We start from the raw sequence: 12,369 nt of genomic DNA, 5'->3' as shown, positions 1-12,369 counted from the left end.
GGAAGATACCATTTTCCCAATATTCCTCCAAAAATAACAGTGGAAAAATCCTAAAAACTCTGGGCCAGACGGACTTCACTCAGGATCACTCTGCCCGTTTTGAAATAGCATCTCACTCCCTGTAGCCTTGTCACTCACAGCATCAACTATGACACTCCCGCCGACAAAGGTTGCCACTCTACACAGTGAGAGCTTTCAAAGAATCATGTTCAGGGCTGCTCCAAGCCATTTTGTGGCTCAGCCAGTGATGAAATCCAATTTTTTTTACTATTTTCTGTGGGCGTGGCTTGGTGGGCGTGGGAGGGGAAGGATACTGCAAAATCTCCATTCCCACCCCCACTCCTGAAGGAAGAATATCGCAAAATTCTAGCCGCCCAGAGTCTCCGGAGAGGGGCGGCATATAAATTTGATAAATAATAATAATAATAAAAACTCCATTCCCACCCCACTCTTGGGCCAGCCAGAAGTGGTATTTGCCGGTTCTCCGAACTACTCAAAATTTCCGCTACCTGTTCTCCAGAACCTGTCAGAACCTGCTGGATTTCACCCCTAGGCTCAGCCTTCTGCCTACGCTGTATAGCGTGCAGAAAGCATGAATGCAGGCAATTACAGTGTTTGCGTCAACTTTTTAAACTTGAGTGTCAACAATTCTTGATATGTGTTAGAGAACAATCATTCCTGACTCTATCTTTCCTGCTTTGTTTTAAAAGAGAGAGTGGAATAAAGTAGCATGGATTTGAGTTAATGCTTACGCATTTCCACATATCTACTGGATCTCTCTTTCCTTCCCTCCTTCTCTCTCTCTCTCTCTCTCTCCCCTCCCTCTCTCTCTCACACACACACACAAATATCTTTTGTGTCCAGCAATTATCCTCCCCTTCGCTTCGCCTCCGCACAGTCCAGCACTCTCTCCGGTGGCCCACAATTCCTCTAACCAGCCAATGGAAGAGCAATTCCAAGAAAAGGAATCAGTCAGTCCTTATTCACAGCCCTAATCTTCATTTTTCCTAACAAAAAAGAGCAAAACCTTCCCTACATTTGGCAGAAAGACGGCAAGAAGGAAGAAGCTAGAACATTGGGCATCTTAGCTTCTGGAGGAAGTCAGAAGTTCACACCAATAGGAAGCTATCCTGTCCTATAGCTCCACAGAAAGCATTGCAAAATTATCACACTTACCCCTTTCTCTGGAGCATGCAGCTTTAATCAGCCTAATTGTTCAAGACAGTTGGCTACCCCACACAACTGTAGAGACACGCACCATGCTACGCATCCCTTCTACGTGTAATGGAACAAGTTCATACAGAAAAATAACTTTGCATGTACTGTACATGGGTGTGTGCATGTGTGTATAATAGCTTATTTTTGGGGGGGCAAACACTATATCAAATGATTATATCTTACTTGCATCTGGATACCATCTGTTTGTATATTTACAAAACAATTAAGAATGGTTTGACATGTTTCTGGCAGTTCACACTGAGCAGAAACTACAGCCAGCTGGTTTCTGGGATGTGTCCAGAATAATACAGGGAATATAAGCCAGCAAAACTACTTTTGGCAAGTGCTGAAAACTGGATTTAGTCCAAACATATGAGTCTCAAATCCCAATATGGGTATGAACTTTCACATGAGTGACATTGTGATTGAAAGGGGTTAGAATGATTTGGTGTTTAACTCTTTGTTTGCCGCCCAGCAAATTTAAACATTTCATGTTTAAAATGTTTAAATAAATATGTAACCCCCCTCCCCCCAATGAAGGCTCAAAATAATAGGCAATAAAAATAAATCAAACATCTCTAAAACCACACTTCTCAAACACCAGAACATTATCTGACCAAAAATAAACCAATAATTGTCTTTTCATCCACGGTGGTTTGATTCACAGTAGTGTGATATTTTACTTTGAAATCTCATTCAGCTAAATAGATTGCTTAAGCATATCCTTATCTCACTCATTAAAACTCTTATTTGAGGGATATGGTTACTCACATTTAAACAGACTATCTGAAAATTTTCTCAGATAAAAAAGCCTTGCTTTTAGAAATTCTAATTGATGGGGAAAGTTGAACCTGTTCTCCTAAAGGAAGTTTCCCAAAGTTCAGTGCTAAGGTCCTGAGATTTAATTGTTCTGTGTTTCTTTGTAAATGTTGATTATTTCTTAGGTTTATATGAATGCTTGGTTTGTGTGAGTGGATCAAAATCTAAGCATGTGCAATGCATGGCTATGTAAATAAATGACACATGTATACTTACAGGCTCGGTGGCAAATGTGCTTCCCCAGCCATATGTACTAACCAATAGAAGAGAATATGAGAGAAGAGAATATATTAGCATTGACTCCAAAGATTGTATATCCTGGTTTAAGCAAAAGGCCCCATGACTGTCACAAATAAATGAGTTTACTGAAAAGCATTTTGCTGGTAGATGTTCCCACAAATGCCTTCATTTGTGATTGTTTCTTAGTCCCTTTCTTTGTGGGGTGCCCTTTCTGTTTAACATATTCCTGAGAACAAAAAATGAAAGAAGCATTAGGAAAGGATACGGTGAAAAGGTTACTGTGTTATCCTTTCCATCCAATCATCCTGCAAGAAAGCCACAGCCCATATTCCATATATTCCTCTGCAGCAGGGGTGAAATCCAGCAGGTTCTGACAGATTCTGGAGAACCGGTAGCAGACATTTTGAGCAGTTTGGAGAACCGATACCGGAAATTTTGAGTAGTTCGGAGAACCGGCAAATACCTCTGGCTGGCCCCCGAGTGGGGAGGGAATGGAAATTTTGCAGTATCCTTCCCCTACCATGCCCACCAAGCCACGCTCACCAAGCACGCCCACAGAACAAGTAGGAAAAAAAATTGGATTTCACCTCTGCTTTGCAGAACTTGTGAAAACTACAGCATGATGAAAATTACAGCTCATCTAAGTTACTCTACTGACACCTAACGTTCATAGAAGTCACTGCAGTTTTGGTGACATTTGCAATTTCCTCATTCCTAGGACTGAGATTCACCCAAGATTATCCAGCTGCTTTGGTGCCCAAGGCAGGACTAGAACTCAAGATCTCCAGGTTTCTAGCCTGATGCCTTAACCACTGCATCAAATAAGTTTTTTAAAATTTAAATACCATACTTTAAATACCAATCCAGTATATTTTTTTGCATTCCATATAAATAAATAAAATTAAGCACTTTGATCTTTAAGGGCTTATTTGGGAATAATAAACGTTAGAGAAACAAATGCACACATTTATCTTGTAAAAACACAGTGATTTATTCACATTTAAAGTTTTTGTTGCCCAAGATTTTTTTTAATTTACATTGTTAAGTTTGTGTGCTTGTTCAGTTCTATATTTTATATTTTTTATAGCTTTTCCAACCATACCTGTTGGGTTAGACACACGTCGTTTAATTAGGAAAAAAAATTGTACAAAGACTAGTTTACTCATGATACTAAGTCTGGCCTCCTTTAATTCTGGTAGAGCAATATGTAAACCTTACCATAATACAGGTAGTCCTCGATTTACGACCACATTTGAGCCCAACATTTCTCTTGTTAAGTGTAACATTTGTTAAAGGAATCCTGTTCCATTTTACGATTTTTGTTGCCACGGTTGTTAAGTGAATCACTGCAGCTGGTAAATGTGCAACACGGTTGTTAAGTGAAACTGGTTTCCCCACTGACTTTGCTTGTCCGAAAGTCGCAGAAGGGAATCACGTGACCCTGGGACTCTGCAACCGTCATAAATGTGAGTCAGTTGCCAAGCATCTGAATTTTGATCATGTGACCATGGGGATGCTGCAATGGTCATAAGTGTGAAAAACAGTCACAAGTCACTTTTTTGACTGCCGATGTAACTTTGAATGGTCACTAAATGAATTCTGGTAAGTCGAGGACTACCTGTAGCGATCTATCAAAATAACTGCTTATTTAAAATTGTGGGGTTTTTTTTAAACTAAAGTATCTTGCAATTCCTCTTTTTTGAGTTTCCTTTGCTCTATATTTGGCAGCTTGCCCAGAGGTGGGTGTCACATACCGTAACAACCAGTTCGCCCAGCACCAGAAATGTGAGTGCGCGCCATCCGCGCATGCGTATAGCGTCACAAAACACGGGAATTTGCTCATGCATGCCGTCCACACATGCATCCGGCATCAAACAACACAGCGATATAGGACGGGATTGCGGCCGGGTGGGTGGGCGGGGCCAGGACGGCCCACCCGCAGGTCTGCTTTGCCCGAACCGGTCAGAACCAGCAGCAGCCCACCACTGGGCTCGCCCTTCATATTTCCCAAATCCTGATTTCTATCAAGCTCTGTTCTTTCAAAAACAATAGACCTCTAAATTCAGAGCTTATAAAATGCGAACTCCAAAAAACCCCCCAATCAACCCATCCAGGAGACTATCAAGGAGAGAAACTCCTATACAGGTAATCCGCTACTTACGATCACAATTGAGCCCAAAATTTCTGTTGCTAAGCAAGTCAGTTCTTAAGTGAATTTTGCCCTATTTTACGCCCTTTCTTGCCGCGGTTGTTAAGCGAATCAATGCAGCTGTTAAGTTAGTACCACCATAGTTAAGTGAATCTGGCTTTCCCATGGACTTTGCTCATACGAAAGTTGCAAAGAAGTGATCACATGACCCACAGGGCACTGCAACTGTCATAAATATGAACTAATTGCCAAGTGTCTGAATCATGTGCATGAGTATACTGCAATCGTACTAGGATGAGCCAGGCTAAGATTCGATATTGGGATAAAACTCAAATATTAGAAATCCAAATCTTTGGTCAAGACAGAAGTGCCTCTCCCGTGCCAAGGTGCTGAAATGACAAACGGTATTTGACGTAGGTACAGAATTGTAGAAGGGCAAACTGACCCTAAACAGATACATTCTGTTGTTTAATGTTTATTGCATCCCAAATGTCATGCATATCCCTGGATAACGGGTGCTGCTTCCTTATTGCCCTTGAGGCGTCTTCTAGCCTCTTATCTCCTTTTGTTATGTCTTGAGCTCCGGAGCTGAAAGCCTGAGCCTGTGGGAACCATGCTGTTATGTCTTTCCTAGAGATAGATTAAAGGGTAACTTCTACGTGTGAAATGTTGTACTCTTCGTAATAACTTTGTCTTTATACTGTATAAATATCTGGTTGAAATCATCCATCTTTGTTCAAACTTTTGGGGTCTTCGGACTGTTTGAACCTTTGCGCAAATAAAAACTCTTTCCTGCACTGAAGAGCTTGTCCTAGTCCGTCATTTTTCCTACAACAGCTGGCGACGCCGCCGGGACTGGGTACAAGGCGATATTTCGCTGAGGACCGTTTTGACCCCTCGGGACCATCGGGAGGTCGCTCCTGAACATTCTCCAGGCGCCACAGAGATACATCTCTGGGAGACAGCCGCGATAACCCGGTGGGCCCGACGGTGCTCTGATCGAGTCCAAGAACCCTGCGGTACAGGAAAGGTGGTCTGAACAAATTCCTGGCCAGGAATCTACGGAGTGGGAGCGTTTTAAGTAAGTATATTGTAAAAGAATTGTACCTGCTTCATTTGAAAGCAGAAGGAGGGAATTGATCACTCCCTCGGACTCGGGGTAGGCTACCCTAATGAAGTCCATGTCAGGTTGTGTGGGTGGTTAAACCGTCGCATTTCTCATTAGTGGCTGTGAGTTTCCGGGGCTATGAGTCGACGGCAGTGTGGTAGAAGGGATGGGGTTCAGAGCGTGCCAAATACTCCGTTGGCATGCATGTTAAAAGGTTTTGACAAGTATTTTAGCAACCCTTCCTATCTGAAAGGATCAAAGGATCAATTAAAATTCTTATGTAAATATGTGTGGCCACAAAGGGAGATGGGCTGACCCCCTCCCCCTCAGGGATGGTTAAAGGAAGAAACAGTGGATAAGTTGTGGGGAGTGATTGTAGTGAATCAGGATAAATATCCTGATCAATTTCAATATATTGATCAATGGGTGAGAGCCCTGTTGAAAAAAGCTGAGGATTTATTGCAATGTAGGGCTGAAACAGTCGGGTTATGTGTATCTGAGCAGGCAGGAAAAGTAAGGGGGCTGCTGGAGGGAGTGGAGGAGGAAATCAGAGGCGTATGAGTGATCCTGGCGTGAAGTCAAAAGTCAGGGGGAGTCATTCGCCTAGAGGTAGCAGTCAGAGTGAGGGAGGGGATGATGATGAGGAGGAGGAGGAAGAGGAGGAAGATTTGGAGGCTGTGGGGGCTGTAGGTGGAGAAGAAAGAGCAGGAGGCACGGATGAATAAAAAGGCTAGTTTGTTGGTAGGAGAACTGCGAAGTGGGATGCAAGGGGGTTTTTCTCCCCCCCCCTTCCTTTGAAGGGGAGAAAGAGGAAAAGAGATGCTTTTAAAACTTTTTTTCTCCTTTCTGGTGTTTGTCTTGTTTTTTTAACAAAATAGGCTGTACACCGCCCTGAGTCTTTTGGGAGAAGGGTGGTATAGAAATAAAATTATTTGGGAAAAAGGAATTACTTGGGAAAAGGAATGCCCAAGACAGATGGTGAGAAGTTGAGGGATGAGAAGAGCGGATTTTGGGTCAGGGATGCGTGGGCAGTTTGCAGGAAGAAGGGGAGAGTATTGGATTGGCAGACATGGTGTGGTCAGATTGAAGGGGACCAGGCTTGGGAGAACCCCCGCCTGAGCCGTTGGTTACAATGAGGATAGGGGGCCAGCAGACAACATTTTTAGTGGATACAGGAGCAGGTAGATCAGTTGTAAATAAGCAAATTGCAGCTCCTGGATCACGTAAAATCCAGGTCCAGGGGGTATCAGGGCAAGCCATGGGGCGGCAGGTCTTGAAATCAGAGATGTGTGATTTTAAGGAAGCTGAAATCCAGCATGAATTTTTGTACATTCCTGAGTGCCCTATTCCATTGCTAGGCAGGGATATGCTGAGCAAATTAGGGGCAACAATTTCTTTTGATGAAGATAGTCAGAGAATGACCACAAGGCATTCTCCGGAGAAGATTTGGAGGTTGTTTGATGTGCGCTGAGGATAACCTGCCGGGTTTTGCAGCTCGCCACCCTCCAGTGGGGGTGGAACTAAAACCTGGAGTGGAGTCTGTGAGTATGAGGCAGCGTCCCGTTTTTTGGGGAAGCTATTTGTGCTATTTATGAAAGCATTCAGAGATTTGGAGGCGCGGTTTTTGGTGCTTATTTAGTCCTCCTGGAATACTCCAATTATCCCAATTAAACAGTTAGATGGGTTTTACAGCCCGGGGCACGGTAACTTTACACCCGGCTGTGTTGAATCCATATACCCTGTTAAGTTTAATTCCACCCCGGGCTGAGTGGTTTTCTGTTATTGATTTAAGGGATGCATTCTTTACAATTCCCATTCACCCCGTAAGCCAGCCACTGTTTGCATTTTGAGTGGGAGAATCCTTACACAGGAATGAAAATGCAATATACTGGGACTCGGCTGTCTCGGGGATTTAAGAACTCCCCCGCATTGTTTGGAATAGCGGTAGCTAGAGACTTACAGTATTATGTGCCTCAACAACCAGGAGACACAATACTGTAATATGTTGATGATGTTTGGATCAACAGGACTGACAGAGGATTTATGATGGGAGAATACTAAGATGAATACACGATGATGTTAGATTTGTTACTAGAGTGTGGTTATTGGGTAGCAAGAAAGAAAGCTCAATTGGTGAAAAGGAAAGTTAGATATTTGGGATACAATATAAGGGTTATCGAGCTTTAGGACCAGAGCAGGAAAAGGGCGGTCCTAATGCTGGCAGAACCCCGAACAAAAAGACAACTGAGAAGGTTTTTTTAGGACTAGCTAGCTTTTGCTGTAATTGGATGGGGAGGGGGCCGAAAAGCTGGCCCCACTGTTTGAAGGTGCTGGCTGCAAGTGCAGAATTGATTCAGAATTGTAATAAACTTACTTTTTCTTGTCCTATACTCATGCACTCCCCTCATGAGGAGCAGTCTGTGTTGGATACTAAGGGACATTTGTGGATTAGTGGGCAAAGGCTGACAAAATATCATGCAATTAGGAGTGAGAATCCACAGGTGTGTCTGGTGGTGTCTAACCGATTAAATCCAGCAACTTTGTTGCATACGGAGTCTGTTTCTGAGTATGATTGTTTACAGGTATTGGAGGTTTATTCCACCCGACCATGTAAATATGGTAAAATAAGGTAAATATGTATGTTAGGTGGCCTGATTTAGGTCATAAAGGGGGGGGGGTTGGAATATGGAGATGGTACAAGAACTTAATAAGCAAATTGAGAGATTCCAACGATATGTGATGGAACAAGTACCCCCTAGATTAGTAACTTAATGTCACTCATTTGAACCTGGGGACCAGGTGGAAGATGGAAGGGATCTTTTATTGGTATTATGACTTCTCCACTTGCTATTAAGATTGCAGAATCAAAATCATGGATCCATCGGACATGAGTCAAGGCAGCAGCTGACACTGGCTGGAAAGTGTCCGTGGATGAACAACATCCAACAAAACTGACATTTGAATATGTTTAAAGAAAGCTTTTGTATTCTATATATAGGTTACCTTGATGTATATCTGCTGATGTAACCCGCTGTAAGCTAAAAAGAGGATGGAGCACCTGCTCTCTTGGATTGGTCCGGAACTTGGATCCTGACAAGAGATTGGAGATCATTGCGGATCCATGTGGGAGGCAAATTGGGTGTGGGCACTTTGAGTAATTGGGGTAGTAGCTTTATTGATTATTGTGTTTTACAGATATAAGCAATGGTTTTGTGGACAACCAGGGCCCATTTGATTTCTCAGTCGTTCCGATTCCTAATATTTCCCCAACCGGCTGCGGTGTGTGACCCTCTTACAGATGAAAGAAGTCCCTGCTTAGGACACCCTGGAAGCTGCCTTTTGATGCAAAAGAACGGAAAAGAGAATTTTCTTTAAATGTGTTGGTTTTGTAATTGTGGGTGTGAGTGTTGTTGTTGCACTCACTGTATTGATTGTGTTTTATGTATAAGCTGTAAGGTAGAGTGGGACGTGAAAATTATAGAGGAGGTGCTAGTATATTATTTGGTAATAAATCCTGAACCCTTGTAATATTATCTGAAATGGAAAAGCTGCATATACCTGAAATTCCTAGTCATGTAACAAATACCTTTGTCAAATTAGCTGAAGACATAGCCCACACTCTGAATGTATCGAATTGTTTTGTTGGTGGAGGAACTAACATGGGAGAAAAATGGCCGTGGGAAGCTCAAGGAATTAAATTATTCCAAAATATTAGAAATGGATCAGAAAGGTAATCTGTCATATAATAAGGGTAAGGATGGAGACTGGACCTTGACTACTAGTCTGGTAGGGAATGTTTGTTTTTGGAGAAAAATTGTGCCAGGCTGTCATCAGGTGGGAAACCTCATATGTACAGGAAAATGGGAAAGTAAGGTATGGTGGTCAGGAGCTAATGCCACAGAGGGAACTGATGAAAGGGCCCTGTTTAAAGTAAACGGGTTATCCTTTTTAAAGGATCCAGATAATCAGACCCTTGAATGGCTGGCTCCTGATGGACTATACTGGATATGTGGTAAGATGGCATATGGGGTTCTACCAAAATCTTGGTGTGGAGCTTGGGTCCTGGGAATAATTGGACCAGGATTTTTTTTTTTTTTTGCTTCCCCTTAAAACCCGACAGGTGTTAGGTGTCCCGGTATATGATGAGGTGGGAAATTTAAGACAGAGAAGACATGTAGATACATCAGCAATAAGGAAAGTTAGGGTTGGAGGTAACCAACGTAGTTGGGGAAGTGAAGAATGGCCTGCAGAACGAATTATTGAGGTTTATGGACCGGCTACATGGGCGGAAGATGGCATGTATGGCTATTGGACCCCTATATACATTCTGAACCGTTTAATTCGTCTGCAAGTTGTGGTTGAAATCATCACCAACGAAACTGTAAAAGGTCTTACTCAATTAGCTAGGGAAAGTGTCAAATCAAGGACATATATTATGCAGAATAGGTTAGCTTTAGATTATTTGTTAGCCAAGGAAGGAGGGGTATGTGGACTAATTGCTGTATAGAAGTTGATGAAAGCGGAAAGGTTATTAAGGAAATAACAGACAAAATGGTTAAAATAGCTCATGTGTCAGTCCAGACTTGGAAAGGCCTTAATTTACAGGATATGTTTTCAGGATGGTGGCCAAAGTTACCTGGCCTGCAGGCCATCTTTGGCCTGGTAGGATTAATAGCTGCAAGGGTGTCTTTTTCTCCCGTGTATTTTACCTCTGTTTGTTAAACTCTCTCTAAAAGTCTATCCTTGCTGGTGGAACGTAAGACAACTGCTCAGGTGATGGCTACGTGGGATTACAAACGGCTCCAGCAGGAAGAGGACCTATGGTGTGACTCGTCTGGATAAACAGATGAGTCACAAAGGGGGGTATGAGCCAGGCTAAGATTCGATATTGGGATAAAACTCAAATATTAGAAATCCAAATCTTTGGTCAAGACAGAAGTGCCTCTCCCGTGCCAAGGTGCTGAAATGACAAACGGTATTTGACGTAGGTACAGAATTGTAGAAGGGCAAACTGACCCTAAACAGATACATTCTGTTGTTTAATGTTTATTGCATCCCAAATGTCATGCATATCCCTGGATAACGGGTGCTGCTTCCTTATTGCCCTTGAGGCGTCTTCTAGCCTCTTATCTCCTTTTGTTATGTCTTGAGCTCCGGAGCTGAAAGCCTGAGCCTGTGGGAACCATGCTGTTATGTCTTTCCTAGAGATAGATTAAAGGGTAACTTCTACGTGTGAAATGTTGTACTCTTCGTAATAACTTTGTCTTTATACTGTATAAATATCTGGTTGAAATCATCCATCTTTGTTCAAACTTTTGGGGTCTTCGGACTGTTTGAACCTTTGCGCAAATAAAAACTCTTTCCTGCACTGAAGAGCTTGTCCTAGTCCGTCATTTTTCCTACAACAAGGAAACAAATAAAAACAATATAATTGAAAGATACAAGCAACATGGTCATAGTAATAAGTGGGAAGAGATAGATACTAGTAAGGAAGAGAAGAATAATAGTAATACAGTCTTAGTAAATTATTTGACATTGTTGTGGGAATTAGTTGTTAAGCAGAGTGATGGTATTGGGGGAGGGAACTGTTCTTGTGTCTAGTTAGTTTAGGTGTGCAGTGCTCTATAGCGTCTTTTTGAGGGTAGAAGTTGAAACAATTTATGTCCAGAATGCCAGAGGTCTAATATCTAATTTTCACAGCCCACTTTTTGACTCCTGCAGTATACAGCTCCTCAGTGGAAGGCAGGTTGGTAGCAGTTGTTTTTTCTGCACTTCTAATTATCAGTTGAAGTCTGTGTTTGTCTTGTTGGGTTGCAGAGAGCTGCATCTAATGTTTTATGATGAATGTATTTTTTACAACAACTATGATCATGATCTATCCCTATTGCTGTAGGTACACTGAGAGCTTGTGCACTGGAGATAAATTCCTTGTGTGTCTAATCGCTCTTGGCCAATAAAGAATTCTATTCTATTCTATTCTATTCTATTCTATTCTATTCTATTCTATTCTATTCTATTCTATTCTATTCTACTCTACTCTACTCTACTCTACTCTTATTCTATTCTATTCTACTTTATTCTACTCTTTCTATTCTATTTTACTTTACTCTACTCTGATTCTATTCTATTCTATTCTACTTTACTCTATTCTACTCTGCTTCTATTCTATTCTACTTTGCTTCTATTCTATTCTATTCTACTCTATTCTATTCTACTCTTATTCTATTCTATTCTATTCTACTTTATTCTACTCTGCTTCTATTCTATTCTATTCTATTCTATTCTATTCTATTCTATTCTATTCTATTCTACTCTACTCTACTCTTATTCTATTCTATTCTACTTTACTCTACTCTACTCTGCTTCTATTCTATTCTATTCTACTCTACTCTATTCTACTCTTATTCTATTCTATTCTACTTTATTCTACTCTTTCTATTCTATTCTACTTTACTCTACTGATTCTATTCTATTCTACTTTACTCTACTCTGCTTCTATTCTATTCTATTCTATTCTATTCTATTCTACTCTACTCTACTCTTATTCTATTCTATTCTATTCTACTTTATTCTACTCTGCTTCTATTCTATTCTACTTTACTCTGCTTCTATTCTATTCTACTTTACTTTACTCTGCTTCTATTCTATTCTATTCTATTCTACTCTACTCTTATTCTATTCTATTCTACTTTACTCTACTCTGCTTCTATTCTATTCTATTCTACTCTACTCTACTCTATTCTACTCTTATTCTATTCTATTCTACTTTATTCTACTCTGCTTCTATTCTATTCTATTCTACTCTTATTCTATTCTATTCTATTCTATTCTACTC

The 12,369-nt window shown here is 41.3% G+C and overlaps 2 long non-coding RNA genes across 2 annotated transcripts in view; one reads left to right on the top strand and one right to left on the bottom strand.

Annotated features, from left to right (window-relative positions):
• Nucleotides 1-1,312, bottom strand: part of LOC148112558 (uncharacterized) — a 53,553-nt gene extending 52,241 nt beyond the window's left edge. Inside the window, exon 1 of the long non-coding RNA XR_015729274.1 lies at nt 1,177-1,312. This is a non-coding gene — a long non-coding RNA (uncharacterized LOC148112558). The remainder of the gene's footprint in view (nt 1-1,176) is intronic.
• Nucleotides 1,313-4,718: 3,406 nt separating this feature from the next.
• LOC132709743 (uncharacterized) lies at nt 4,719-10,907 on the top strand. Its single transcript, XR_009620742.2, has 2 exons — nt 4,719-7,075; nt 8,533-10,907. It is a non-coding gene; the product is annotated as an uncharacterized LOC132709743 (long non-coding RNA).
• The last annotated feature ends 1,462 nt before the right edge of the window (nt 10,908-12,369 follow it).

This window comes from Pantherophis guttatus, chromosome 8, assembly GCF_059756535.1.
Source record: "Pantherophis guttatus breed Tessera chromosome 8, ASM5975653v1, whole genome shotgun sequence".
Taxonomy (NCBI): domain Eukaryota; kingdom Metazoa; phylum Chordata; class Lepidosauria; order Squamata; family Colubridae; genus Pantherophis; species Pantherophis guttatus.
This window is presented reverse-complemented; position numbering and strand designations above follow the sequence as displayed.